We start from the raw sequence: 27678 nt of genomic DNA on the forward strand, positions 1-27678 counted from the left end.
TTCTTGAATATCACAGGATGCTAAACAACAAATCTGTTTGTTGAAAAACAAATTTGATGTTAGCGTAGGCAGAATTAGACAGAAACTTTGAAGCCACTGCTTGTTGGGGCAGAGGTCAGCAGAACCTGTGGGAGGATCAGAAGGCCTGGGTTCAGGGCTTTCTAGGCCGGCTTTACCAGCCTTCACCAGGGAGAGCCTCTCAGCTCTGCAGGCCACAGTCTCTCCAGCTGTATAATGAGGGGGCTAGAAAACGAGCTATTCTCCTCTAGGGAGATTTCCAGCTGTGACCACCTAGGATTTAAATTGGTAGTAAGGTGAGGTTCATTTGTTGCTTCCAAAGACTGCCTGACAATAACGTAAAAAATGACCCCTTCTGCACCCTCAGCCCATCCTGACCACCTCACCCCACCAGCTCACCTAGGGAACAACTTCTCCTGAAGATTTATTCAGAATCCAACAGCTGTGTAGAGCTGATTTCAAGTCTACCAAGCAGTCTTCTGTGTCCTCTGTTTCCCAGGTGACACTGACGTCGCTGTCCCGTGTTGTTGCCACACACACCCAGAATGCTGAGGCCTTGCAACCAAGAGCCCCTCCCATGACCTGTACAAGCTGCTACTCCCTGAGGTGCAAAACCGTCTGAATGTTTCTGGCTAGTTGCCAAATGATTAAATACCATTGTGCATAATTACCATTCCATGTAAAAGCATTAAAATACATATTTTTTAAATTTGGTTTTACTGCAGGTCACAGAAGCAAAGCCGGGAATAGCAAGCTGTGCTTTTATGTGGGGAACAGAGCACATGAATACAAATATGGCAGAAGATGAAAGTGCAGCAGACAAGGACAGGCTGCTCTTTCAGTAGTGACAGCCGCCCAGTCTGAATGGCCCATCAGGGCACGATGCCTATTTCTCGGCTCCTTGGAACAAATACTCAGTGTAAACCCACACTCTCCTTTTGAAGTGGGTGCAATTTGTCCATTGCCATCCTCTTGCCTTAAATTATGCTTCAGTATGGATCTGGAGAGGTGTTTTTGTTCTTCCAGTGCAGATGCCCTTCACATTAGCATGTGAAAGCTACTAAAGCATCTTCTCACATAACAAACTCTTCCCTCCACAGCAAAGCTGTATCAGACGGTTTCTTTAGAGAGATACCAAACCCACAGGCGCATGCCTTCTATTTCACTGTGCAAGGAGTCCCAGGCACATCTACCTAGCCACATATCCAAAAGTTAGCTCTTTGGTTAATACCAGAATACCATCAGCTCCCACTCATCTATCCACAATTCATTTGTCTTAACCTCTACACCTTAATCAATTGGTACCATTCAAACACACAGTCACACTAACCCTGCCAACTTTTATTTCCAACACATCTCACTTCCTACAAAGAAATTTAAAAGCTTCAAATATGCTGGGAAATGAGAGAAATTCTCATGCTAATTGAATTAGATTTTCATTATCTACACCACACAGTTGCTCCGTTATAAGAATAAAAGAAGCATTTGATAATTTGCCAGGAACAGTGATCACAACAAGACGATGAGGTAGTTACCACTATCATCCCCATTTTAAGGATGCGGAGGCAGAGAAAGAAATCAATAGGACCAGGAAAGCCAGGACACAACCCAGGCCAAGTGGCCCCAGAACACACGCTCTTGGTCTCTACATGATAAAAGGCTTTGAAACCTGTCTTTAGAAAGGATAATTCCAGTTTAGATGGATTTTAGAGCTGGAATGACCCTAGAGATCACTATGTCAAATCATTCTTAACCTGTTTGAGCTTCGCAACTGGCTCATGAGAGGAACAGCAGCAAATCCACTATCAACATGCTTGAAGACATAAGCAATACATACAAACAACCCAATCCCTTTCTCTGATGACACAGTCTTTCTTTCTTTTTTTTTTTAAGAGACAAAGAACTGGATTCAAGTCCTGCATGGAATCTTCTGTATCCTTTGTATCTTAGGCCTCATAAAGTCCAACCCTTAATTATTCAAATGTGAATATGGCAGAGTGGAGAAATGGGGTGATTTCCTCAGCAACACATGGGTAGTTAATTGTGGTGCCAAACCTCTAAAAAGGTTTCTGATTCTCAGTCAGTAAACAGAATAACCAAGTACCTTCCATTAGGACAGATGGTATTATGGCAGAGAAAACACATTACTCTTCAACTTTATCACCAAGGTAATAAAGGCAGGCAATAAATACTCTTTTATTGATAATTATTTTCCCTCCGTGAACTTTGAGAGCCTAATCCACTGATCCTTTGGCTGGTCTAAAGAACGATTAGCAACAGTGAAACCTCTTCGCATATTCACCAACATATCCTTACCTTTGAAACTAACTCCTCTGGAAAGAACAGGGCTATTAATACTGACTTCAGCCATCACAAGCTGGAAACCTGCAGGCTAGATCTGGCTGGCAAAAACGTTTGTTTGGCCAGCAGGGTGTTTCACACATTTTTTAGATTAGCTTACCACATTTTTCTCTTCTAACATGTTTCTCTTGGTAGGCAGCAGGTGCTGTGAGGCTGGCCCCTGTGAACAGGGGATATAATTTTTGATCCACAGTTGGGAATCCATGTATGCAGAAGGCCAACTTAGGTTATAAGTGGATTTTTGACTGCACCCCAACTCCACATTGTTCAAGGGTCAACTGTACTTCTAGTTTGCCGAACTTACCACCAGTAGTTTGCAGAGTTCTCAGCAGTGCTGACTGAATGTAATTCTCTCTGCTAGTCCCTGTGGGCATCTGGTTGGCAGTCTCTGCATTATTATGGCATTAAAATAACACAACCCACTATTTCAAAACCATCACCAATGATTAATATATAAATCCTACTTCAAAATAGAGATCACTTTATTTAGAAAGATGCTAATACAGCAGAGTATAAGGGGGTAGGACTGAATTGGGAGATCAGTGTCTTGATTCCCATCCTTCCTCCATCGAAATAATAGCTGTATTAATTTGACCAAGTCACCTAACCTCAACAAATCATGGTTATTTCCTCATTTGTGAAATAGGCAAGTTGGACTGGCTACTTAATTTTTTTTTCCAATTAAAAAATTCTGCAACGTATCTTTTATTCCAATCATATACAAATACAGGAATTTTCCCAGACAGAGGGACATTAGTGAAGAGGGGTGAGGGAAACATAAAAGATTTTAGAAGTGACGTAGATTAGAATTTGATCCATGGTTCTAGCATTTTCCATGAAAGCTTAGGCAAGTTATCTAAAACTCTTGGAGCCTCAGTTTCCTCACATTCATTCATTTACTCGAAATGATTTATTGAGCATCTACTATGTATCAGGTGCCTTCTAAATGCTTGGGATTCAGCAGTGAATGAATAAACAAAAAAGTCCCCACTCCCATAAAGCTTACATTCTAATGATAAGGAAACAGGAAATTAAAATATTTATAATCTGTCAGGTGGTGGGTTAAGAGGATGGGGGGCGGGGAGTGGGATTATTAAAGATGGAAAGGAAGACCTTTGATAAGACACTTGAACAAAGATCCGAATGAAGTGGGGAGTAAGGAAGGTTTAGCCATGCCGATATTTGGGTATAGATTGTTCCAGGCAAAATAAATTGGGTTTAGATCATCCCAAGAGTTGTCAAAACTAAATGATGTAATGAGCAGAACTCCGGACAGAGTCTTTGTAATGAGCTGCTTCTTTCCCCTATCTGCACTCTGCCCACTCTCCCTCTTCTAAACAAGTGCAGTCTTTAGGATCTACTGCCTGCCTTTACATCAAGACCAGAGATAGCAAAGCGGAGCAGGCCAAGGATGAGAAAAACCTTACCTCTAATTCCATGTCCTAACCAATGACAATCTACAACTGTCAAATCCTATTTTTGATACTCAAATAAGAGCACCAAATCCTTCCTTGGCTGTGTTTTGAGAAAAATCCTTTCATAACAAAGTACTCCAAAAACATATTGGTAGTTAATATTTATGATCTACTCTCCTCGGAGAGTGGGAGACAGAGAACAGAGATTAAGAGCACAGTCTGCCTGTCAGAAAAGCCTGGATCATATCCTAGCTCTGCTCGCTGCCTGTAAGACCCTGGGCAAGTTAGTTAGCCCCTCGAATCTCAATTTTTTTTTCACCTGTCAATTGGGGGATAACAATGCTACTTCTTTTCAGAGTTGCGGTGAGTCTTGAATGAGCTTATGTGCATAAAACACATGCAACTTGACACAGAGGAAAGTATCCACTGATGTGAATGTATTTCTATCAGGGCTCTTGATCACACGTTATAGACATCGACTCTAAATAAACAGAAGAGAATTTTAAAAGTTTACTGGCTGGCTCCCTGAATGTTCAGCATCCAAGAATAATACTGCAAATCATGCCTTTGGGTGGTCCAGGGACACTGAAACAGTAGATGATGCAGCTCACACCATCAGTGCCTGCAGCACTAGATATTCCCCTATTTGTCACTAAGGGGAGAACTCTGCCTCCAGCAAAGCTCAGGATGTAAGGAATTCCCCAAACCAGAATAGGAACTCAGATCCTGGGCAGCCAAAAGAACGGCAGGTATCTAACCACACTGCTGTTGCAATATACATATCATTTGGAGTATCTCCTAGTTTGCTCATGCAACTTCTCTCATCTAGAATGCCCCCAGCGTTCTCCATGCAGTCAGCCCCATCCTGAAGGCTCCCTGCTCTGTGAAGCCTTCCAGCCTGAAGCTGGTGTCTGCTCCCTCTCTTCCCCAGCTAACTCTCTTACAAGGCATCTCATTATAAACTGATTTACACACTGACTATACATACTCATATATAAACAGACACAAATTCTTTGGGGAATACACAGGGTGAAGATTAAAAGCAAATGTATGTATGATTATAAATAACACTGCCTGGTTCACTAATCATTTCATGTGTTTGTATGCCTTGACCCAACAATGAGGTCATAACTCCTTGCTGACAAGAAAAATCATCCTTTTCTCCTCTACCTATTAGAAGCCTATTTCCTTTTCTTTGCCAATGCTCAATACTTCCTCCTTTAAATCTGGGAAGAAATGTAGTTTTTATATTAAGGGTCAAAGATCTGATTCATCAACAAATATTAACAAAGGAAAAAGATTTCAAACTCCCATATAGAATAGGGAAAATAGTATCAACAAATCTCACAAAAGATTGAAGTAATTACAAATTATAATAATCATTTTATAAAATTATTTTTACTTCTTTTCAGATTAAAAAAAAAAACAAACACTATCGTCCCACGCTGAAAAGTGGAATCTCACAGTGCCCCAATGTTACCAAGAAAAAGAAGGCAGTTTTTTGTTTTTGTTTTTGTTTTTTTTCCCATGGGATAACATCCCCATCTTGTGGGCACTATTGCTCAATGTTTTTAAAAATTATGGTGACATTTTCAGAACTCTGACATCTATTAATACTCTTTAGGGATAGATAGAATTAAACTACAACCACTATTTGACCTGCAAGCCAGAAGTACCCTATATCTTTAATGAATACTTTCTGCACAGAGCACTTACACATTTAAAACAATTAAAAGTCTACAATATTGAGTCAGGCATCAACCAGGTCTGCAGAAAAAGATAAATGTACGTATGTATGTATGTACGTATGTACGTATGTGCATATGTATGTATGTATAGTTTGGACCCACAAACACCTAAAGAGAAAGTCCTCCCATGAAAGGACTTTCTCTTCTTCCAGTGAGTAATAAATTCATTCAGGAATCTCATTATTGAGATTCAAAGTGTCTAGCACGGTGTTGGCTATTATACTCATGTCAGGATATGCCAAGCAGAAGGCAATACATACGTGAAGGGCAAAGGGAAAATGACAAGAACTTCAGCAGTTCCCAGCAGGCTCCTGGCCAAGGGCAGAAAGCTGATAATGTCTGCCTGGGCTCTTGTCCAAGAGAAGGAGGTTAGCAGGCATTCAGAGATATGTGTGTACAAAAGAGTTGAAAAACAAGAAGGGACAGGAGAGTAGTGAACAATGGAACAATGGAAAAGCAAGAGGAAGAAGCATCTGTGGTATCCTTTTCATCAGGGGGAAGAAAGGACATGTACCTCTCTCAAAATGAAATAAAGATAGAAAGTGAGAAGGAAAAAAAACAGTTTCCAGCTCTCTTCTCCTTCAAATACCCCTTGGGAATTTGAGAAAGTCTCTAACTTACAGATACCACAGATATTTAAAGTTCCGTTGTCATTACCTTTCATCTTTCTAGAATTATCATGCAATAAGCTTATTTGGTCTTGCTTATATTCATTTTCCTTCATTTAAATAGTCTTTTACTGGAGACAGGGGAATTGTGCTTCCCAAGCAGACGTGATGTCAACCCACTGTTTTTAGCCATCATTTATTTCAGAACAACCTTTCCTGTTAAAAAAGGTTACCATAGCAATGTGGAGCACATGTGCAGAATAAATGTAGCATCCTCAGCCATCAGTCCCCAAAACACCAGTTTACCCGAACAGTCACCAAAAAAATATGCAACAGGTCCCATCGCCTCCTCCAACTTACCTTTTAAATCTCTTTGTAAACCATAAGAACAGTCAGGACCCAAGCCCTTCAGTCTGCCATTCGAGACCCTCTACTGTTCCAGCTTTTCTCCCTATCTGTATGCAGGCCCATCTCCCACTTCTCTCCTAAAGGATTCAACCAGTCCAACAGGACTGGCTTGTTGAGCCCACTTGATCCAGGCTCTCCTGCCCCAAGAGCCTCAACTGCAAAGTTCCCACTCCTCAGACCCTCCCCATTTTTCCTAACAGCCACCAGAGCTAATGGACGCATTTCCCAACTCTGATGGGATCCCTATCCTGAGAGAGTCATGCTGCAGGGACAAATGCAAGTTTTAAAAAGTTTTTAATTAGAGTTGACACTCAATATTATATTAGTTTCAGTCGTACAGCATAGTGGTTGGACATTTATATAACTTACGAAGTGATCCCTGATAGGTCTTGCATCCACCTGACACCTTACATAATTATTTCAATATTATTGACTAAATTCCCTATGCCGTACTTCACATCCCCATGACTATTTTGTAACTGTCAATTTTGCTTCTTAATCCCTTTGCCTTTTTCACCAGCTCCCTCCAACTCCCCTCCCATCTGGCAACCATCAGTTTGTTCCCTGTATCTATGAGTTTATTTCTGTTTTGCTTATTTTGTTTTTTAGATTCCACATATAAGTGAAATCATTGTATTTGTCTTTCTCTGTCTGACTTATTTCACTTAGCTAATACCTTCTAGGTCCATCCACATTGTCGCAAATGGTAAAGATTTCACACTGTTTTTTACGGCCGAGTAATATTCCACTGTATATATGTACTACATCTTCTTTATCTGTTCATCTATTAATGGACACTTAGGCTATTTCCATATTTTGACTATTGTAAATAATACTACAATAAACATAGGTGTGCATATATCTTTTCAACTGAGTGTTTTAGAAAAAATGCAGGCCTGAATCCAATAATCCAAAAGTGCTGCATGTAGAACCTTGGACAAACCATCACTTTTCTTATCTGCAAAAATTTAAATTAAAATTTAAAAAATAAATATATATATATATATATATATATATATATATATATATATATATATAACTTGCACGGCTATTATGAGGATTGGAAATAATTTATGTAAAGGGCCAAATGCTACCCAGTAGATACTCAATAAATGAAGACTGTGATTTAAAAAGGAAATAACACTGTGAGCACCTCAAATCCAGAGAAATAAAGCAATCACGTGAGTGGCTGTGGACTCCTGGAGAGCAGGATTTGTTCCTTCCTCTCCATGAACTCAGTGCTCCAATCACCATGCTTCACATTCAATGGGCAGTTTTTAAAGAGCGACGAAAAAAAAAAAAAAAATGACTAAAATAACATGCACCAAAATGTTAGCATAACTACCTTCAGGTACTGGCTTTATGGCAATTTATTTTTTCATTTGTGCTTTTTCGATATTAACTAAATCTTCTAATATTTAGCAAATATTATAAAAAGTTATGCCAAATGTATTTAATATCTCACCATAATTTTGGAGTCCCAGTCCCCACCATACATTATAAATATGAATTACATTAACAATTGTTTCCTTTTTCACTTGACCTTACATCTATCTATCCTTTCACACTTCTCCTAATTTTTCTCCAGAAGCATTTATGCTTACATAAAGCAACTTACTCTATACTGAAACAAGAACGATTTTTATTAAAAGTCTTCTTAAATATCCCCTCGGAATTTCATTTGTGACCATCAGTGGTAATGTTAAATATCAACTTAAACCTCCTCTGGTCTAAAACCATCTTTAGAAAAAAAAGAAAGTGGATCTAAGAAAGCTCACATTATATTTTAAAGGGTGTCTCATCATTTTGACATTCATACTTTCTCATGTGGCAGATATGCACAGTCACTTGCAGTTTTAATATTTTAAACATTCTTTAATATATTATACAAGCTTATGAGTAGAAGATAAATTCTCCCATTCAAAACTGAAGTGACAACAATGTGCCTGTTAAAATACAGATCACATATCATGGGTAACTATTTTCCTGCATTCTGGTAGAGGACCTTTACACTAATGATGGATAACGGTACCACGTCATAATTTAAAACAAAACAAAGTTCCAGAAAAAAGGGATACATTGGTGGGTAGCCAAATTATTTGAAAAACCTCTTATACTACCCATTTGATGTCAAAAGGAGAATTATCAGGATGCAGCTAAAAAATTAGTGTGAAATCCTAACACCTATCTTTTTAAAGCCCTCCGCCCACTGAGCCCTGACCTCGAAGCCCCCTTCTTCCCTGGACTGCCAAACCAAGAGGCCCTTCTCCCCTTCATCTCGTTCGCCTATATCAGCAAGAACCCAGCTCTCCCCAAGGGCCCATCATGTCCCACCCCTCAAGATAGATCTCAACCTCTTCAGCCTTCCTGGATTCACGAAAAATGGCTGATTTCCACCCAGTTCAGTTTTTAATACTGCCTAGTATAGTAAAACCTACCTCTTGAAATCATAACACTCATGAAGCCACAGTATTTTAGAAATATCAGAAATTAGAAACCTCGGAGATCATCTAGTTAAGTGGTCCTTAACCATAAGAGACTTGCCCTTAACAAAATACATTTTTTATCATTTCCACCTTTATCATACTGAAGTGAAATTTAGATAATTTATCTGTACATAATTTTAATAAAATATATATGCATGTGTGCATATTACAAAACTAGGAGAAATAAAGGAACATAACTTAAAAGGTTATATATTTTTAATAAGTGAATTAATGTTTAGATATTAAAAGACATAAGGAGATCAACAGCTTATGTCTATTTATAATGAGTGAGTTTAGATTTGGAGAAAAACAGGATCAGAAAACATAAAAATGCAAAAAATCACACAATAAAGGCACAGGTGGTGTGTGGAATTAAAGACTTGAGTAAAGATAAGTAGAGAAGAGACATTTTAATATGACATCCTTCAGAAATGCCATCTGGGTCATTCTAAACTAATAAAGGACCCCAGACAATTCTTTGTTTGGCAGGACTATCCTGAAACTGTAGGATATCTAGCACGACTGTAACCTGCCCTGCAAACAATGAAACATCATAAAACACCCCCTACAAATTTCCAAAATGCTCTTGAGAGAGCCATATTGACCCCACTGAGAAGTTCTGATACGATGCAACTCCCTTCACCCTCATTTTGCCTTTGAGAACACAGAGGCCCTGAGAGGTGTAGTGATTACACTCACAGTGGGTTACTGATGACACAGCTGGTTTCAGAAGTAAGTCTCATAATCATCTCTCTCCCTCTTTCTCTCTCACTCTCTCTCTCCCCGCCTCTCTCCTCCCCCAAACTCAATCCCCTCCCCCTCTTTTCCCTACTCTGCTCCAATTTTTAACCTCTGCCCTCTGTAATCATCATCCTTAGAATTTCAACATTTGTGTCACTCTGACCCCACGCCTCACACCCTCTTCCCTAATTGTGTATGCTGACTCGTCCTCATTGCATATTGTGCCATTAACATGGTCACAGCCTGAGCCTTATTACTTAAATCACAAAGATCTCTAATTCGGTGCTCTCCTTCCTGAACTATAATCAACTCCCTTAAGGTCTTTGAGACCTTTCAGTTCCCAACCAGCACATTATGTCAGTTCCTTCTTCCTTCCCTCATCTCTGTCTCTCAGCACCTGGAACTCATTCAACACGGCTCCCTCAGCGTTGCCCATCTTATATATCTTGAGCCTTGCTTTAACTCTCCACTGTTGGCTTTTCCTTAGTCCTTACTGCATAGAAATAGAAAGTATGTTAATGTCCATATCACAGCAGACCTATGATACTTCATATTCATCAGCTATAGTATAACTCTATCCAAAGCAGTTCTTTCTAGCTACTTGGCAATTTCCTTCAATGGCCGTCCCAAATCTGCTGAGCTAATCTTTGATTCAAAGGACTTTGCTTTTATAATAATCAAGTAATAAGTTATAAGGAAGTCTCTGCCAATACGTCGCTGTTCATGCTCTATGCCTAAATGGAATGCCCTCTTTCTGAAAAATCAAGTTTTATATTTCCTTCAAAATCTGGTTCTTGTTAATATCCTCAATAAAGCTTTCAAGCTCTTAGCCATATGGATCTCTGAATTCTCAAATTATTTATAATGACAGATTTGCAGAGATGAAAAACTTTTAGACGACCCAGTCAAATCATTTTATTTTACAGATGAAGAAACTGGGACTCAGAGAGGTGAGGAAACAGTCTCTGGTCATATACTGGTTGTTTGCAGACAAGACTGTAACTCGGGTCTTTCCCTTAGTGCCCAAATCTTTCAAATATAACAATGATAATTTGATAACATTTACATATCTTTCAAAAAATCAAATTTTTTTTCTTTAAAAACATGCTTTTAGATAAGTTTTAGAAAGATAATTCTACTATGCACCGCGCTGTCAGTTATTCAGTACTTTAAAATAGAAATGTGTTTATTTGCTACATGGAAATGAAATGCAAATTTGTGTTACGTGCCACACTGTTGAGTTGGCTCTGATTCTTGAAGACCCAAGAATGAGTACTGTCCTCAATGTCCTGTCCTCACCAGTTCCTGTAGACTCCTCCCTATGGCTTCTATTATGGAGTCAATCCATCTCGCATTTGGTCTTCCTTTTTTCCTGCTGCCTTCTATTTTTCCCAGCATTATCTTTTCCAAAGAACCATGACTTCTCATGATGTGCCCAAAGAGGACAACTTCAGTCCAGTTCTTAATTCCTTTGTTTGAGTTTTTGCAAGTCGAAAACCATCTCCGGTTTGCTTTTCAGGAAAATATAGCCATGCCAAAAATTCTTCAGTGGAGTAGCCAACTGAATATCCCAAATGAAGCTTTTTAAGTTTTACACCATTTTGGTTTTAAACCAGATTTATTTTCAGAAGTGCTTTTCCTTTTTGTTTTATGACTAAATAGAAGGCTGGAATAAAGAAAGTCACAATATTTAATCCGAAATCTTTTTTTATATTTCTAAAGTGTGCTTTGTATTCCTTAATCACTGTTAATTAGTCATCAACAGTTCACATACTTTTTAAACTCATGATATCTGTCTCCTTGCAATTTCTCAGCCCTTTGACCATTTAGATAGTAAACATCTTGAATGACCAGATTAGATTATGTCCATTCTCTTTACGAATTTATTTTTACTATTTGCTCCTTTTAAATTAATGTACCATCAGTTGACTCTTTTTAACAGTATCCAAGGAGAAGATCACACTCAAAATCTAGACTCATTTCAGAAGTTCAGGTACACATTACTGTACTAAATGCATTTCACCAACCTAGAAAATCTGATGTTTCTATCCTTTGAAGCTATTTTATGTTCTATTTTAAACAAACCAAAATGTGGAAAAGGAAAAGTGGATATTCTCCAAAAAGCACTCAGCTAAATGACAAAATAGGGAAAGGTTTCAAATTTCATTTTCTTAATCTCTAGAACCACAGAGTAATTCACATGCGCAGGAACTCTCTCCTCCTCCCTCTTCTCTTTGAAAAAGGTGTTAGTCACCATCTGTTTTTAGCTTCTTTCCAACTCTGCCTTAAACTTTTAATCTCTCCTTCATCATTAAGGAAATACACCTTATTGAAGTATTTTATAAACTGTCTAAAAATTTCAATTAACTATTTTTATCTACATAAAAACGTCAGTGAAATTCTCATTATTACAACCATCCAATATTGAAGCAAATTAGTGTAAGATGTTAGCTAGGCAGGTGATACACATGAAGATCTGTAATACATGTCTACAGCTTAGGAGAGAAGCCATAGGCTGCCTGCCTAGCTCCATTATTAATTATGTAATCTTGAATATATCACTTACTTCCTTCTATATAAATGAAAGGAGCATGGATATGAATATACTATCTTAAACATAACATTTATATTTTAAGTCTTTGGTCCTAGAAAAATACACATACAAAAAAAAAAAATTAACATTTTTTCTGTAACATGCCTAAATGAGGAATACATCTACATTTGGCCCCTCTTTGGCATTGCCTAAGACCTAAACTTTGAATCCCTTTCGTTTACAACATTAGCTCATTAGCACGTATTAAGTGTGGTCAATTGAATCTATAAATAATTCACGAGTTCTATTTTCATACGGTGTCACCTCTACTTTTTATTTTTTTAAAATTTGACAAAATTGCTAGTACAAGAGCAAAATAGCCAAGAGGGAATAGAATACCAATAACAATGGCACCAGTAACTTCACTTACTGAGCTCTCACCACCAGCCAGGAATTCTTTACATTGCATTGCATTTGCTCCTCACAACAACCATACTATACTGAACTGTCAGTTGAGAAACAAAGGGCAAAGCAGTTAAATAACTTGTCAAGGTTATACCATAAGTGGGAGACCTGTACCTGGATGCCAGGTAATACATCTTCAGGTGGCTAACCTCTTCACCTTCCAATGTCTAATTAAAAGGTTGAATGGCAATATGAAGGTTAGTTCAGTCTCACACTAACCAGCTACGTAATCCTGGAATTCATTTTCTACATCTACAATGAGAGTGGATGTTGAAGCAGCTTTAGCATTCCATTGTCTGGTACTGGAATTTGGTACGTCCATGTAACTATTTACTACAGACATCTAAAAAGACTGGCATTTCTCTCAAGTATTTCTTAAGAGCACAGCCACCTGTCCTTTGCCCTACATGGTATAAATGGATCTATAACCAAGGAAGCAGCCTTAGTTCCACCCCTAAGAGATTGAGAAAATATTTCATAAGAAATAAAAAACAGAGACTTAATTGTTTTTCCTCATCCCTTGTTCCTTGGACAATACATGTAATCAATTCCCCTCCCTATGTCCCTATGATTACCTGTGCTGCCAATCAAATAGCTCTGAATTCCAAGCCCGTTCACACTCTAAGTTCAACCAATAGCCGCCTCATAGCCCTCCACTCCACCCCACCCTACTCAGTGCTTGCTTGCAATTGGAAGAGCAGTTATATCCCATGTAAGGGCTGACCAATCAATGGCCAAGGATCATTTTAAATGGCAGCTCTTCATTTTTTCTGATGGAAATATAAAACGGGTCCACAAAAAAAATAAAAAATAAAAAATAAACACCCTGGTTAGTGTCATCATTGGAGTTAGGCATTTTAGTAAAATGTCAGATTCTGATTTTTTTCCTGGCTATACTCCAGAAGATGCTGTGGAACAGTGAGAAAAGTGGGAGAGAATGGGGAGAGGCCAAGCCTGCTCACATCTGACACAGCTGGTTGGTGTTCCTGTCGTAGATGGGAAAGCAATAAATCAGTGGTAAAAGCAATGTTTTCTTACAAGAGGAAATGGTAAGGACTCTTACTTCTTTCTAACTACCCATAAAGGTTAAATGACCTCTATGAGCTGCAGAGGGGGCAACAGGTCAAATATCACCACTAGAACCTACATCACTGAGTAATTCATTAAATAGGGATTTTTCAAACTGTGCCCCACTGAACACCAGGGATCCACATGCGTAGGCCCCTTTGGGTCTCGGCAATGTTTACATAAAACATAAAATTCTACCTTACAACTCTGCACACATATTTGAACCTATATGAATCATGGATGAAAAAGTTGCCGTTCTCCATTAAGCTTTTTCTAAATCTAGTATGATACATTTGTGCTCTAGAAAAACTGTCTATGTAAAGACTTCACTCCAAATATACAACACACTCAACGACACACTCCTGGCAAAATGCAGGAGCCACTAATTAAGTTCATGCAAGCTACATTTATCTATTATCTACTCTTCATCCATTTCTCTTCTAGGCACTGGGCATAAAGCAGTGAACAGACAAAAACCTCTCCCATTGTGGAGACACAGCAACCAAATATAACATAGGTTAGAAACAAAAACAGCACAAAAGGGCATCTAGGGAAACACTGTGAAAACTTCTATATAGGTTGTGTATTAAACCATAGTTATCTTTGTTGTAATAATGGTATATTACAGTGGTTTTCAAAGTTGTCTGCACATTGGAATCACTCAAGAACCTTCAAAAAAGATACTGATGCCTCTGACCCATTGGGGATTTAGATTTAATTAGTCTGGAGTCTGTCTTGAGCTTTGAAATTCTAAGCTTTTTAAAATTAAAACATTGAATCCAGATGTAAGATTTATGTGTATTCATTATCCATTTTAAAACATTTCTAAGTGCTAAAATATTTCACAATAAAAGCTGGGCAAACAAAATCAATCATCTTGTTCACTTGATCGTCTAAGACAAGACTATCCTGAATACAAAATTCAGCAATTCACAAGCAGAAAACTACTTTCAGATGATGAAACATGTTTCAGAATTCACCAAGTAGCTTAATTTCAACTTACTAAAATAGTTTCACTATGAACTCTTTTTGTTTCCATGCTTTTTATTTTAAAATGTTTGTAAAAGGTTTAGCTCAAAAATCATCCTACCTTAAAAAAAAACAAAAAAACAAAAAACAGTGGCTCACTGACATTATTCTGAATATCAATTGCCTGTGCAGAATGCTGCAGGCATAAGATACATTTGGGCTTTCTCTATACCGATCCTAAAAACACACTTTAAACTAAATTTTAAAATGAATCCTTAATATACATTTCATTTATCCTAATTTGCTTCTTTCTCCTAAAAATGTAACAAAATCTTCCAATTAATATTATACGGTCTATTCTAGTGCATCTGTCATCTGGACAGTTATTATTCATAAGGGAAACCGTAGTTACTATTCATTATTTATATCTCATCGACTTGATTTTCTTCCTGGCAAGAACACTAAAAAAAAAATAGTGAGAAATATAGCTGGAAAAGTAAATTGGAGCCCTGATTAGAAAGATATTCATACTTAAGGATATATTCATTTGGAAAATATTTACTAAAAATCTACTATGCACCTAGCAATGTGCGTACAATTATAAACAAGCCCAACAGGATCCCAAATTTATAGTCAAGCTGGGAATACAAACAAACAAGCATGATGCAATTAGAGCATTGCTTTTGCAAAGTTAATCCGATGGTCAGAATTAAAATAAACTGGACCCAGTTTGCATTAAAAGTGTATATATTATGCACAGGTAAATAAAAGGGGATTCTTTCTAAAAATTAAATTTGATAATATATTCCTCATGACTGAGTTGCTTTCCATTTCATTTTTATTCTTTTCCCTTTTGTATTAATTCATGTGACTGCAAATGACTAAACTTGGTGGATTGAAATAATAGCAATTTATTCTTTCATAATTCTGGAGGCTTCTTAGAAATCTAACATCAGAACCACTGCTGCCAAGCTATCAATGGAGCCATAATCTGTCTCGAGCCTCGAGGGGGGTCTATTCTTTGCCTCTTCCAGCATCTGTTGGTACCAGCGTTCCTTTGCTTGAGGCCTTGTGACTCCAGTCTCTGCCTCTTTTCACATGCCTTTTGTGTGTGATCCCATTTGGGGCTCAACTGGACAATCCAGAATAACATACCATCTCAAAATCCTTAACTTAATTCTATCTCCAAACACCTTTTTTCCAAATAAGGTAACATTCACAGATTCCAAGGATTAGGATTTTAAATCTTTGGGAGCCAGTATCAGATTACCACACCTACGCAGAAAGCCTAAAAGTGAAAAAGAACAGTAGGAGAAAGAGCCAACTGGACTAAACCAGGGCACTTACAGTTCTGCTCAGAATACATCTGAAGAGTTTATCTGCTTCTGAGCAGGTCCCCAAATGCAAAGTTATTTACTCCTCTGTGATTTCATGTGTCTATGGTGAGAATTTAATTAAATGGGGTTGGAAACCACCATACAAATTGAAAGTAATATTACTTATTTTCTCTCTTCTGCCTCTTCATTCATAACCCTAAATTTCCTTGCAACAACTCCTGTAGCTTTCACTTACCCATTTTAGGACTCCGGCTTGATTTTTCAATATTAGTACAGAGAGAAAGAGCCTAAAAGAGTTCAGCAAGACAGCCCAACGCGGGCCCAGTTCTCAGGGGTCTTTATGACCAGAGGTTAACGGAGGCGAGGCCAAAGCCGTGTCTGAAAGACCTCTGCTGTTAGAACCTCTGCAGTCTCTAGAATTGGAAAAGTGACATGACGTTCACCTTGAGGACATTGTAGTTTAGTCACTTTTCCATAATTACAAAAGTCAGTCTAGAGATGCTAAGAAGTTTAAGGCCAAAATTATATGGACAACAAGAGTGCAACAGAGATTTCCAGTCCAAACACCGAGGAACCATCATCATGCCTTCATTTAATTCAACAATCACAGCAGTGGAGGCTAGGCCAAATCTTTGCTTTCCTGACCAAACCATGTGAGAACCATAATGTAGACCATCATAATCCTAACTTGTCTCATTCTCTAGTCGCCTGGATATGGAGAATTGCTGCTATTCTAGAATCCGTTAAGCCAGTGATCCTTTGCTAAAATTCTTATTCAGAAGAACTTCTTAATATTGTTAATACACAAGGGTGTCTTCTATAAATGAAAACATTCTGATGTAGAAAATTTAACATGAATCAATAATTGCTTGCACACAAACTCCATCTACTTTCTACTCCAAATGTGCACTAGCATATAAATTCAATCTTTAGTCTCTCAAGCAAGAATAAAAATACATCATATAATGATGATGCCATTACAAATATGCTTCCATTTTATTTGAGCTATTAACATTTTTTGCTTTTGTAAACAGAATAAAACAATTCATTTAATTGGTACATTGGCTTAAAATACAGCAACACGAAAGCAAATGCAAAATGAATAACAAACTAAAATCCACAGGATACTATCCAAGCATTGTCTGATGTAAGGCATGCACTGTGGGCAATGCAAAGACATAAAACATTCAATTTCACCTGTTTGTTTTCCAAGAACATGTTGAGCAAGCACACAGGTTAGGTAACCTATTATCTCCTTTTCCTCATTTATTGGCTTGCCTTCAGGTAGCAGATGTTCCAGGCAGCTACATAATATCTCTATTGTTTCCTCTTCACTATCTCATCATGCAATATCCTTCCATTACTAATATTCTCTCATAGAAATCATTTTAACTTATTAAATTTATGATGCAACAATTGTGCCAATAGGACGCACTATAATTACAGAATCATAGAATTTTTTAAAGAACTGGTCACTGCAGATCCAGGGTACAAAAGCAGAATTTCATCAATCCTCATCATACTTTCTGGACCAAAGTCCTTCCACCCCTCCTTCTGCCTTCCCAGCTTCGGCTGAACCAAGGAAAGGACAAGATTGGTGTCTGTAAGTATGAAGGCATGTCAGGGTCACAGAAGAAATAACTCCAGTTTTGCAATATAAAACAACCCATGCAATTTCTCTTTCCCCAGCCAGAATACTAACATGACTCCTGAAGCATGCGTGCCTCATTTCCATGTGGCCTCAGGCTAGCTTCCCTTTCTGGCCCAGTCTCCAAAGCAAAAGCTGAGTCTTTAGAGTCAAGTTGTCGAAGAAGAGGAATAAAACCATAGCTCTCACCAACATAGTTTGCAAATGAAATTTCTTGGACAAGCAGATACCATTATCTGTAGGAAGTTATTCTGACACTAGTGTTAGAGTCTCAACTTCTTTTGTTCTATGAGGGTTAAAAAAAAAAGTAGATACGAAGAAAGATTTTTATGTTCCAAATATTGTCATATAATCAGCAATCATTTATTGACTGTACACAGCAGGCCTGGCATTAACTAGATATTGGAATTCAGGGATAAAAAAAGAAAACAACATTTTCTGGTTCATTTTCTAAGATGAATACAATAAATGTGCACAGGTAGCTGAGAAAAAAAACAAGAGACTACAAAGAGATTTTTAAAAATCATACACATGGTGAATTTTTATCAAAGAAAAACATTTATAATAATCCATTTTTATCAAAGGACATAGCTTGATAATATTACTCTCTTCTATTGGCTATTCTATTTCTTTTTCTCTCTCCCTTCTACTTTTCCTTTTTTACTGCTGTGATTTAAAGTTGTTATTCTCAGACTTACATACTAGAGAAAAAAAAATTTTTAATTTGAAATGGAGGGAATCAACAGAGTTGCAAACTTTTTATTTGCCAAATAAGGGCATTTTTTAAAAATGGAAACTATAATTGCACTAGCTTCATTTCATTAAAGACACTCAATTACATAAAAGAATGATCACATTCATTCAAGTATAAACCACCAATATCAGATCTTTTCATATTTAATTAGAAGTGTGAATTATAGAGCAAGAAAAATGCTAAATAACAAATAGGAGGAGACAAAAACGCTGATGGGTCAAAAAAGCAATGAAGAGTAGAGGTTGGAGATAGCAAAGATTTTCTGTATTTCACACTTTTGATGAGGGCCAGCCCAATTTACCTTTAACAAAGCAATGACAGAGAACCAAGGTGTGTTTTTGTCTTTCATGGAATGTATCAGATGAAGGGGACACCGTCAAGAATCTTAAAATAACGTAGGAATAACTGGAAAGTAATATAGAGGTGTTACCATGGGGGAGTTCTGCTAAGGACAAGAAGCTAAGAAAAACACTTGTGAGAAAACTACATTTTTAAGTCTAGGCAGAAAAGAAAAGCTAGAGGCCAAAAAATAAAAAAAATAAAAAAAATAAAAAGACCTGGACAGCACGAGACACTGAAGTACAAATCAGGGTTGCAACGGTTGAAAAATAAAGTACGGATCTGAGAAATTTTAGGGAGAAAAAAACATATAGCTCAGTAACAAGCTCCTTGAGCGGGCCTGAGGAGAGAGATGTCAGCAATGACTCAGATGTCACGAGTGGAGAACGGGCAGGACTGCCAATGACATGGAGGAAGTAAGAAAGGAAATGATGCACGAGATAGCAAGGAAACATAAATAGTTATCTGTGGTTTCTCTGGCAGAAATGCATGTGCGAAACATTCTACTTTCTATACTTTAGTTAAAATATAACTGAGAGAATAATAATATATTAATGACACAAACTGCTGCTTTGAGATAGTATATCTAGGAATGCATGTGTAGGGAAATACAATGAGGGGAAATAAAACTCAACAGTGGCTAGAGCTGCAGTATTAATATAAGTGAACTTTCTGTTCTCCTTTGCACTTTTATTTATTTTTACAAATTTTCTCTAATGAGAATACTATTTTGTTGGTAGAATTTTTCACTATATTAGAATATTGTATGTTTATGACTTTCATGGACACACATATATACGTACAAAATATGTCCACTTACTTTAAGTATCTGGAACTTTTAGCATACTGGGGACACTCCAAAACATCACTAATATATCCATATAAGTTCAAGTGGATTATTGTGGTCTGCCATCCGGTGACTTTCACTCATTAAACATATATCAGAAGTATACAGGCTGACCATACTTCAGCCAAAGTTAATCATACAAGTCAAGAAATTTCAGCCCAATAAATAAGTTATTTAACCTAACGCCTAACTGTGAAGGACCAATATCACAAGGAACTTTCCACCGAGAACTATGAAAACCCCTTTTAGAATTATAGAAGACATCAGCACTAAAATTTCCTAGTATTAAATAAGGTACTTCATATGGCAAGAAGTGGAATATTTCAAAGTAAATAGGGTCAATGACCAATGCAAGGTCATTAAAACAGAGAATGGTCATTATTCTTACCTCAAACTCAGGCTCTGGACAGAAGACATAGTGAATTAAGTCACTAAGAGAGCAGACTCTGAAAACCAGACTGCCAGTGTTTTGAATCCAGTCCTACTACTTGCCTAGGGTATCATCTTGAGCAAGTTTCTAAACCTCTGTGCCTCAGTTTCCTCAATTGTAAAATAGAGATAATTACTTCCATCCTCATAATATTGTGAAGTATTTAGGAATCAGTTTCCATATATAGGGCAATACTAGGCAAATACAGGATATCGTGTAAAGGTTAGCTATCATTACATATTTTTCATTATAAAGTGAGATGTTGAAAAAGTTCAGCCTCCTAATAAATTATACTTAAAAGTAACCATAAATATGCTAATCATGTTGGTGATCATTTGAGACATTTTGCCATGTTCAAAAATACGAAGTTACTTTTTTTCCCTTCTCACTTCCTCTTATTCCGCCCGTCTCCAACCTACATACACAGATTAATATAGTTGATACTAGAGTTCCTCAAAAATAAAGGCACCCAGGAGTGAGAGGCCTAGACGGTTTGTTCCCTAATGTATCATGCTCTTTTTTACTCAAGCCCTCCCCTAGGAAACCAAGGCAACTTCTTTACTCAACAGTCCAGTATGTTGGCAATAACTTTCAAAATCAAAAGCAAGTTGACTCATTGTAAAAGAAAAAAGTCTGTACTAAAGTAAAATTAAATAAATATATATTTTACAAAAGACAGTAATAACTAGATCTCCATTAGTGCAACACAGCCTCTCAAAACCCAGTTTTGAGCATTTCTTCAAGTCACCTCTCTGGGTAAAGAATCTTTTCCCAGCAGGACCATCCACTCATGTACTAAATGCCAGCACAAGCTGAAATGCTAGCTCCCACTAGGATCGAATGCCACTACAGTGGTAGACTTCCGTGTTCTTCAGCCACTTGCCATTCGCACTGCCTTCTGCAAAGATGGGCTGCTCATCTCCTAGTAAGCTTGTCTTTCCCACCCTCTTTTTACAAGAGGCTCCCTGAGCATTGTACATGTGATTACCAGGAAGCTCTAGAAAGCCAACCCACTTCTCCCCAGTTATCAGGCCAATGAGAGTGGCTTCTAGCCTCGCATCCCATCAATCAGATGCCAAGCCAAAGGTTCCCTGTTAAGCAAACTGACAAATGCCAGAGGCTTACCCAGAATTCCTTTGGCTCCTCACAGGTAGTTAACTTCTTCCAAGGTCAGCCTCTTTCCTGGGATAATAAGATAGCCAACCACCTGGATACTTCAGTGAAATAGGGGCTGAGAGCTTCCAGAATCCTCAGAATTGCAACTACAGAATTATTTATATAGACTTCTGGCTTTCTCTAGATTCACATTTCTTTCAGAAGTCAGGGGAGTCTTCTTGTCAACTTTCAGTTAACATCTCCTTAAAAACTATTGTTTACAAGCACGCAGTTTCATCACTTTAAAATGTCAACTGGCTGAAAATGCTGAGCAAGTATTCTGCTTACTTGTTAGGTACCAGCCCAGCTTCCATAAACCACACCCTTAGGACTTGCAACTCTAGTTCACAGGTCTCAGAGAAATCGTAAACTACCAGTTTCCAACCTTCCTAGTTACTGCTAATGGTAGAAACTACAGTTACCTCTGGAAATGCAAAAGATCTGAGACAGAGCCTACCGACAAAGCTGTGGCTGAAACCTCACAGTTAAGTGTTTTCTGCTTGTCTGGGGCTGACAAGCCATAACCTCCTTCTTCATCTCCGGCACCAACTAGGACCCATCAGGACACCGCAGTTCAGGCTCAAAACCCTCCAAAGTAGGCTTGGCTTGGGGGCTCTTCTTTCAGTCTCTTCCCTGAGCATGAGAACAAGGTAGGTGAGCATCTTCGTTCAAGGGAGGTAGACTTCACCACAGGAAGTGAGCATAAAGGGAGTTACTTATATATCATACAAAAAGCCATCCTTTCTTCTACTTTACATCTTTACCTGTGTCGACCATCTCTGTCTCCTCTCACACTTTGTCCCTCTCTGGATTGCTTCACAGACGTATTGTGAGTAAGCTACACTCATAATAGGATAGATGGGAGAGACTATCTAAAATATTGTAAGAAGTTCACAAGGAAACAAGCGTGTTTTTCTGTTTGTTTGTTTTTGCTTCTTGTTGTTGTTATTTGCAATGGGCCTGTGTGCTTTTTACTTTTTACCTCATTTAATCTTCATAGCACCACTATGGCACAGGGAGATTTAACAACTTGCCCAAGGTCATATAACTAGTGTGTGATGGACCCAAGATATAAAATCATGCTGGGTAACAAATCAGAGCTCCCTCTTTCACCACAATGCCATTATATTATACTTGTTACATCACTTAGTAGATCCAAGGGTCAATGAGGCAGGAGTTTGTATTCTGAAAAGTGGGTCACAAGCAGACACAGACTGAAAGAAATCCCAATTCTTCAGTCAAGGTTGACCTTTAAAAGGTCATAAATCTCTCCCTCCTACGAGACTTTCTCCCACCCCCCATCCCCCGCCGCCCCCAAGCATCCTGTCCCCTAGCCTAGCCAAATTAGAATCCTCACGGAATTAGCCCCCATCTACACCTCCCTCTGCTCAGAATGCTTTTACCTTCCTACCCCTATCCAAATCTTCCCCACACCATCCCAACAAGGTAAAACTTGAAACTTTCTCTGATCTTCTTAGTTGAATGTAAGATGTCCTTCCTCTGCAAATACCCATAACAGGGTTGTTGATTATTTTAAAAACCCAGTTCAGTGGTTGTAACTTCCTGTCCTGTATCAGATATGTGACACAGCTCATCATCCTTAGTAGAAATTTGAAAACCCGTTATAAGAGTTGATCCCTGACTAGTACAATAAACCTAACATAGGACAAAACACAGAGTACCTGTTCAACAAACTCCAAGGAGGTTTTTTGTTTGTTTGTTTGTTTTTTGTTTTAAATGGTGTCTCATCATTGACAGCTGCTACACTGGGTAATGAAAACAAATATAGCTGTTCCCAGTGACAATGATTCCACCTTTTGGAGATTCAGTAGGACTGATTCTAATGCACTGCATCTACTGTCTAATATAAAAATCTATATTTTCTTTCTACCTTCTTGAGAAACTCAATATCACAAGGCCAAAAAGAGGCAAATTCCAGGTAACTTTTTACCATCCAAAAATATATGTGCGGTTACTCTTCTTTGTTTGGAATTATTGAATAAGCTGAATCAAGGGGACTAATCCTAAATTTCTAGACGAATAAATAGTTGCTACCACTAATGGTCATTCCCCAGACAGGCCTCATCAGCAGTTTGGGGGCAAATTTACCAATCTCACTGGAGACTGCTAACAAGGAGACACCTAACAACTTTCTGAGAAAGGCAGAGATTCTCTCAGATAAAGCTTCCTTCAGGAAGGAAAAATGGGCAGATAACGTTTTTACACTTGAAAATTTTACCAGAGAACTTAAAGATGCAGAAAAATAATCCATTTACATATTCTTGTTGCATTAAGATGTCTTTTTGGCATAGTTTCAGAAGTCATTCCAAGTGTGAAAGCAAAATACATACATACAGATATCTTTCCATTCCTCTTTTTTATTACTTAAAAAAAAAATCGTACATTTTTTCATTTACTTTTCATGAGGACCTGAGATAATAGCATCCCTGGAAAAACAATTCTTTCCATATTTTTCTCACTCCTGGCATCCCAGCCTTCAAATTTCCATTTTGAATTCTGAAACTACAAAGAGATTTGACCATTTAAATCAACTTGTCATTTAATTTTAAAAGGGGGTGAGTTAATTTCTGTTTTTACAGTAATTATATGTTTAAATTATGAATCTAATGCTAATAATAAAAAAGACCTGTGATTGCTTTGTGGCTAAACAGTCCATTTATAACATTTTATTCATCATAAAATCAATATAACTGTCCTGCCCATGTAAATCCATATGCACATATGTAAAATGATTTGTATGGAAATATAAGTAGAAATTAATTTATTCATAAAGTACTAATATTTTCTTCATATATGAGCAGGGCCTACAGTGCTACATGCCATTAAAATGAATAAAACCACAGCCGAACTAAATATATGCTTATCAGATATAGTCCTACAAATGCAATACTTAAAATGGAAAACTCTTAACTATCTGATGTGGTTTTAGCAAAAGTGGTAGAATTTTACCCTAGTCTCTGTCATAACATAACAACATATAAATTCTCCAAATGTAAAATGATTAATAAAATAAAACATGATGACAATTCAGAAAGTAAAGAAATAATTGATTGTTTATATTACTCACAAGTACAATTTTAGACTCTATAGATAGAGTTTATTTTCAAACAAATAATTAATATTATCCTTATTTACTTTTTCTCCAAGGGGTAATGCAAATAAAATATTCAAAAGAGTAAATATTAACTTTAAAAACATTCATGCATAGAGAAGAGGACATATATCAATAATACAGTATAATATAGATTTAATATTTCTCTCAGAAAGAAGGAAAACATTTTACACTATGATTTCATGTGCTTAACAACATATGTCACAATTTAGAAGATTCATGAAGGACCAAACAAATTTTATATGCTTTCACAATATTTGGAAGTTTTCTTAAATTCTCTGAAATTGTAAATTCACGTCAGTGCTATCATCATTTATTCAATATAAAACTACTTTTGAGTTATTGAAAAGATGCTAGTGGCATGCAAAAAAACGTAACAATTGCTTTACATCTTGATCATTTATATGTGGACTCAATTTAAGCTGTTCTTTGATAAATAACATAAATACACGTTATATTATAACAAGCATGTTATATTATTGCATAAAACCCTTGCAATTTGACAGGTTATTCAAACGTTAATTTAGTCCAGTAACAAAAATGAGATGGGGAACAAGCAGTGAATTCGTGGGGGGCAGGGGGAGTAAATGACAGAAATGGTCACCTGCAACACAAATACAGGAACATTTTCCCCTAATCCAGTTCTTGATAAAGTACCACACAGACTTTGGCCCCAGATCTTAACAGCATGGGGCCCTTAGAAGCTCGGGGGAACCACTCTTAAATAGCAGAAGATAGACACTGGGGATGGGGAAACACTGGGTCAGGCAGATCCTTTGCTTTAGCCAGCTCCATGGAAAGTTCCATCGCAACCTCCAATGAATTATCTGCACTTTAATATTTTGCTCGATAAGCTGGTTTTTCCTAATGAAATTCATTCTCAACCATTTCTTCAAGATGCTTATATCATTAAAATTTCAGGTAGGTGGAAGTTTGAAGACTGGCCCTCTCCAAGCTTTACACTTACTGGACAAAGGTTTCTCAGAACAAAATTTTATAATAGTTATTTTTAATTTCGGTACTATCAATTACAAAAATAAATAAAAGAAGGTATACCTGAACAGGTGATTCCCTGGCCTACTACCTAGGAAGTGTAATTGAAAGGATGTGAACTACCCCAAAATGGCAACAAACAAAAGATCTCTGACAGAAACACCCCATCCATGTTACTACATGAATCTACTGTTTTCAGGTCCCCAAAAGACTGCTGAGAGACTGCATACACGCCTCTCTGCAACCAAGAGCTCGAGTAACTGTTATGCCTACCAGCCTGATGCCCCTACTCTTGGTTAGCCCACGGCGGCCTTCTAGGGTCCTTGGCTGCTCCTGCAGGCCACCTCCATTGCCTCTGGTGTCTCACTGCAACCTCTTCTTGCAGCCACCAGCACCTGGCCCTGGGCTGCCTCAGAGCTGAAAACTTTCAACACTTCTATAAGGGCACAGAAGCAACTGTCACTTTCATAACTGCTCTCCTCTTCTAGTCCTCCACCCATTTTTCTGTTCTTGACCCTGAAGCCCAGGGACTCCCTTCATCCCAGTTGAGATCACTGGGGCTACTGGCCCAAGACAAAGGATTGGGGGCAGTCTGAGCTTTTTTGCCGATTTTAACATTGTGAAATGTTTTATTTTTCACAAAACACATGCTTCTTTCCTTCTTCCTTCTTCTCAAAGAGACAGGTTATCCAGGGAGTTAAGCAGCCTGAGAGGGCCCCTTTCTCAAAACTATCCCCCTTCCTGTGCTCCCTACTCCTGGTCTATAGACTTGGCAGTTTGGGAAGATCGCTCCATGCAAACCATTTGCCCAGTACAGATAAAATGGATTTAATGTCGAGAATCTAGGATATAATGTCAAAGAAATTGAAAAGCCACAGAATCTTGAGACACAAACTGGAAACCATGCAGACCTACCCAAAGAATTCTACCTGGTAAGCAGCACAGGGCTGGCATCCTAGGAAAAGCAGGAGCACTCTGAGTGAACACAGAATTCTGTTTTTGCTAAGATTAGCGCTTTGTGGCAGCAGGACATTTATGGGAACATGTCATACAGGGACACCTTGGCCTGGAAATCAACTATTTATAAAACAGGTCCAGGTTTAAGACCAAGAATAAGCAATTCCCAACCTTTGGCTTGTTAACAAGTTTCAAATTACTTTGCCTAAAAGTGGGGAAGCTCCAGAAAGAGCTATGGTGAGTTGATCACTCAGTCCATAATTATAAAGAAAATCTATTTACTATGAAAAATATCCATGGCTAAAATATAGTTACCAGTATATACTCTCCAGCCAGCCAGCCCTCATTCACCACCTTCTTAAATATTTTCAGTAATATAATCAAAAGCACTTTTCAAACACCAAATAAGTCATTTTATTTTGAGACTTTTGGGTCCGTAGGAGGCCAAGACGTTAATGCCCCTGTGGCCCCTGAAGTATCTAGACAACCTTACTAAGGGAAGATGAGTGGTTCATTAGCAACTGTGACATTTCCACACTTTCGCAGTAGAAGAGAATTGCTCATTTGGAGTTCAGTGGAAAGTCCTCATGCAGCAGACAGGTTACGGAGACCTCCTGGACTGTTAGAAAAGACATGCAGACAATGCAGACTCACAATTGTCTTGCTGTCTTATGTCTAGGGCTCAATCTAATTACTCAGCTTTTATAGAAAAATACAACCATCTAACGGCGATCATGGTGCTGATAGTGGCAGCAGTAATATTTTAAAGGCTTATCTTGTTACTGTGTCATGCTGGTTTTGGGAGATTTTCAATACATTTGCAGACAGTTTCCAGTTTATAAATGCTAACTAATGGAGAGAGAAGAGAGGCCCCAGCCCAGGGCTTTCTCCTCCATTCTATCTACAGAAATTTTTACTTCTCCTTCAGCTTCTGAGATCCCCACCACAGCTATGGCACACCCAGGCTGCTGCTTTGAAAGACCCAGATTAGGGCCTGCCACAGAAAACATTCTTCCCATGAACTGAGGCTCACTGTCATTCAGATACACATACTATGAATGGAGAAAAACTTTGAAGGGAGATAATTGCACTTACCTTATTGACTCTCAGTAGAATGCAAATAACCAGGTTTCAAACCAGAATCAATCAGTCTATATAAATATACTGTGTGATCTGAAACCAGTTATTCCATGTCTATGAGCTTTCTCTTCCTTATGACAAGGATAATAATTCCTACGGTGTAAGGATTAAACAAATTCCTTTTT

General features: G+C 37.9%; 1 protein-coding gene across 2 annotated transcripts in view; it reads right to left on the reverse strand.

Annotated features, from left to right (window-relative positions):
- ARHGAP18 (Rho GTPase activating protein 18) overlaps positions 1-27678 on the reverse strand; it is a 160684-nt gene that overhangs the window by 70147 nt on the left and 62859 nt on the right. The window lies entirely within an intron of this gene.

This window comes from Pteropus medius, unplaced genomic scaffold (assembly GCF_902729225.1).
Source record: "Pteropus medius unplaced genomic scaffold, Ma_sr-lr_union100, whole genome shotgun sequence".
NCBI lineage: Eukaryota > Metazoa > Chordata > Mammalia > Chiroptera > Pteropodidae > Pteropus > Pteropus medius.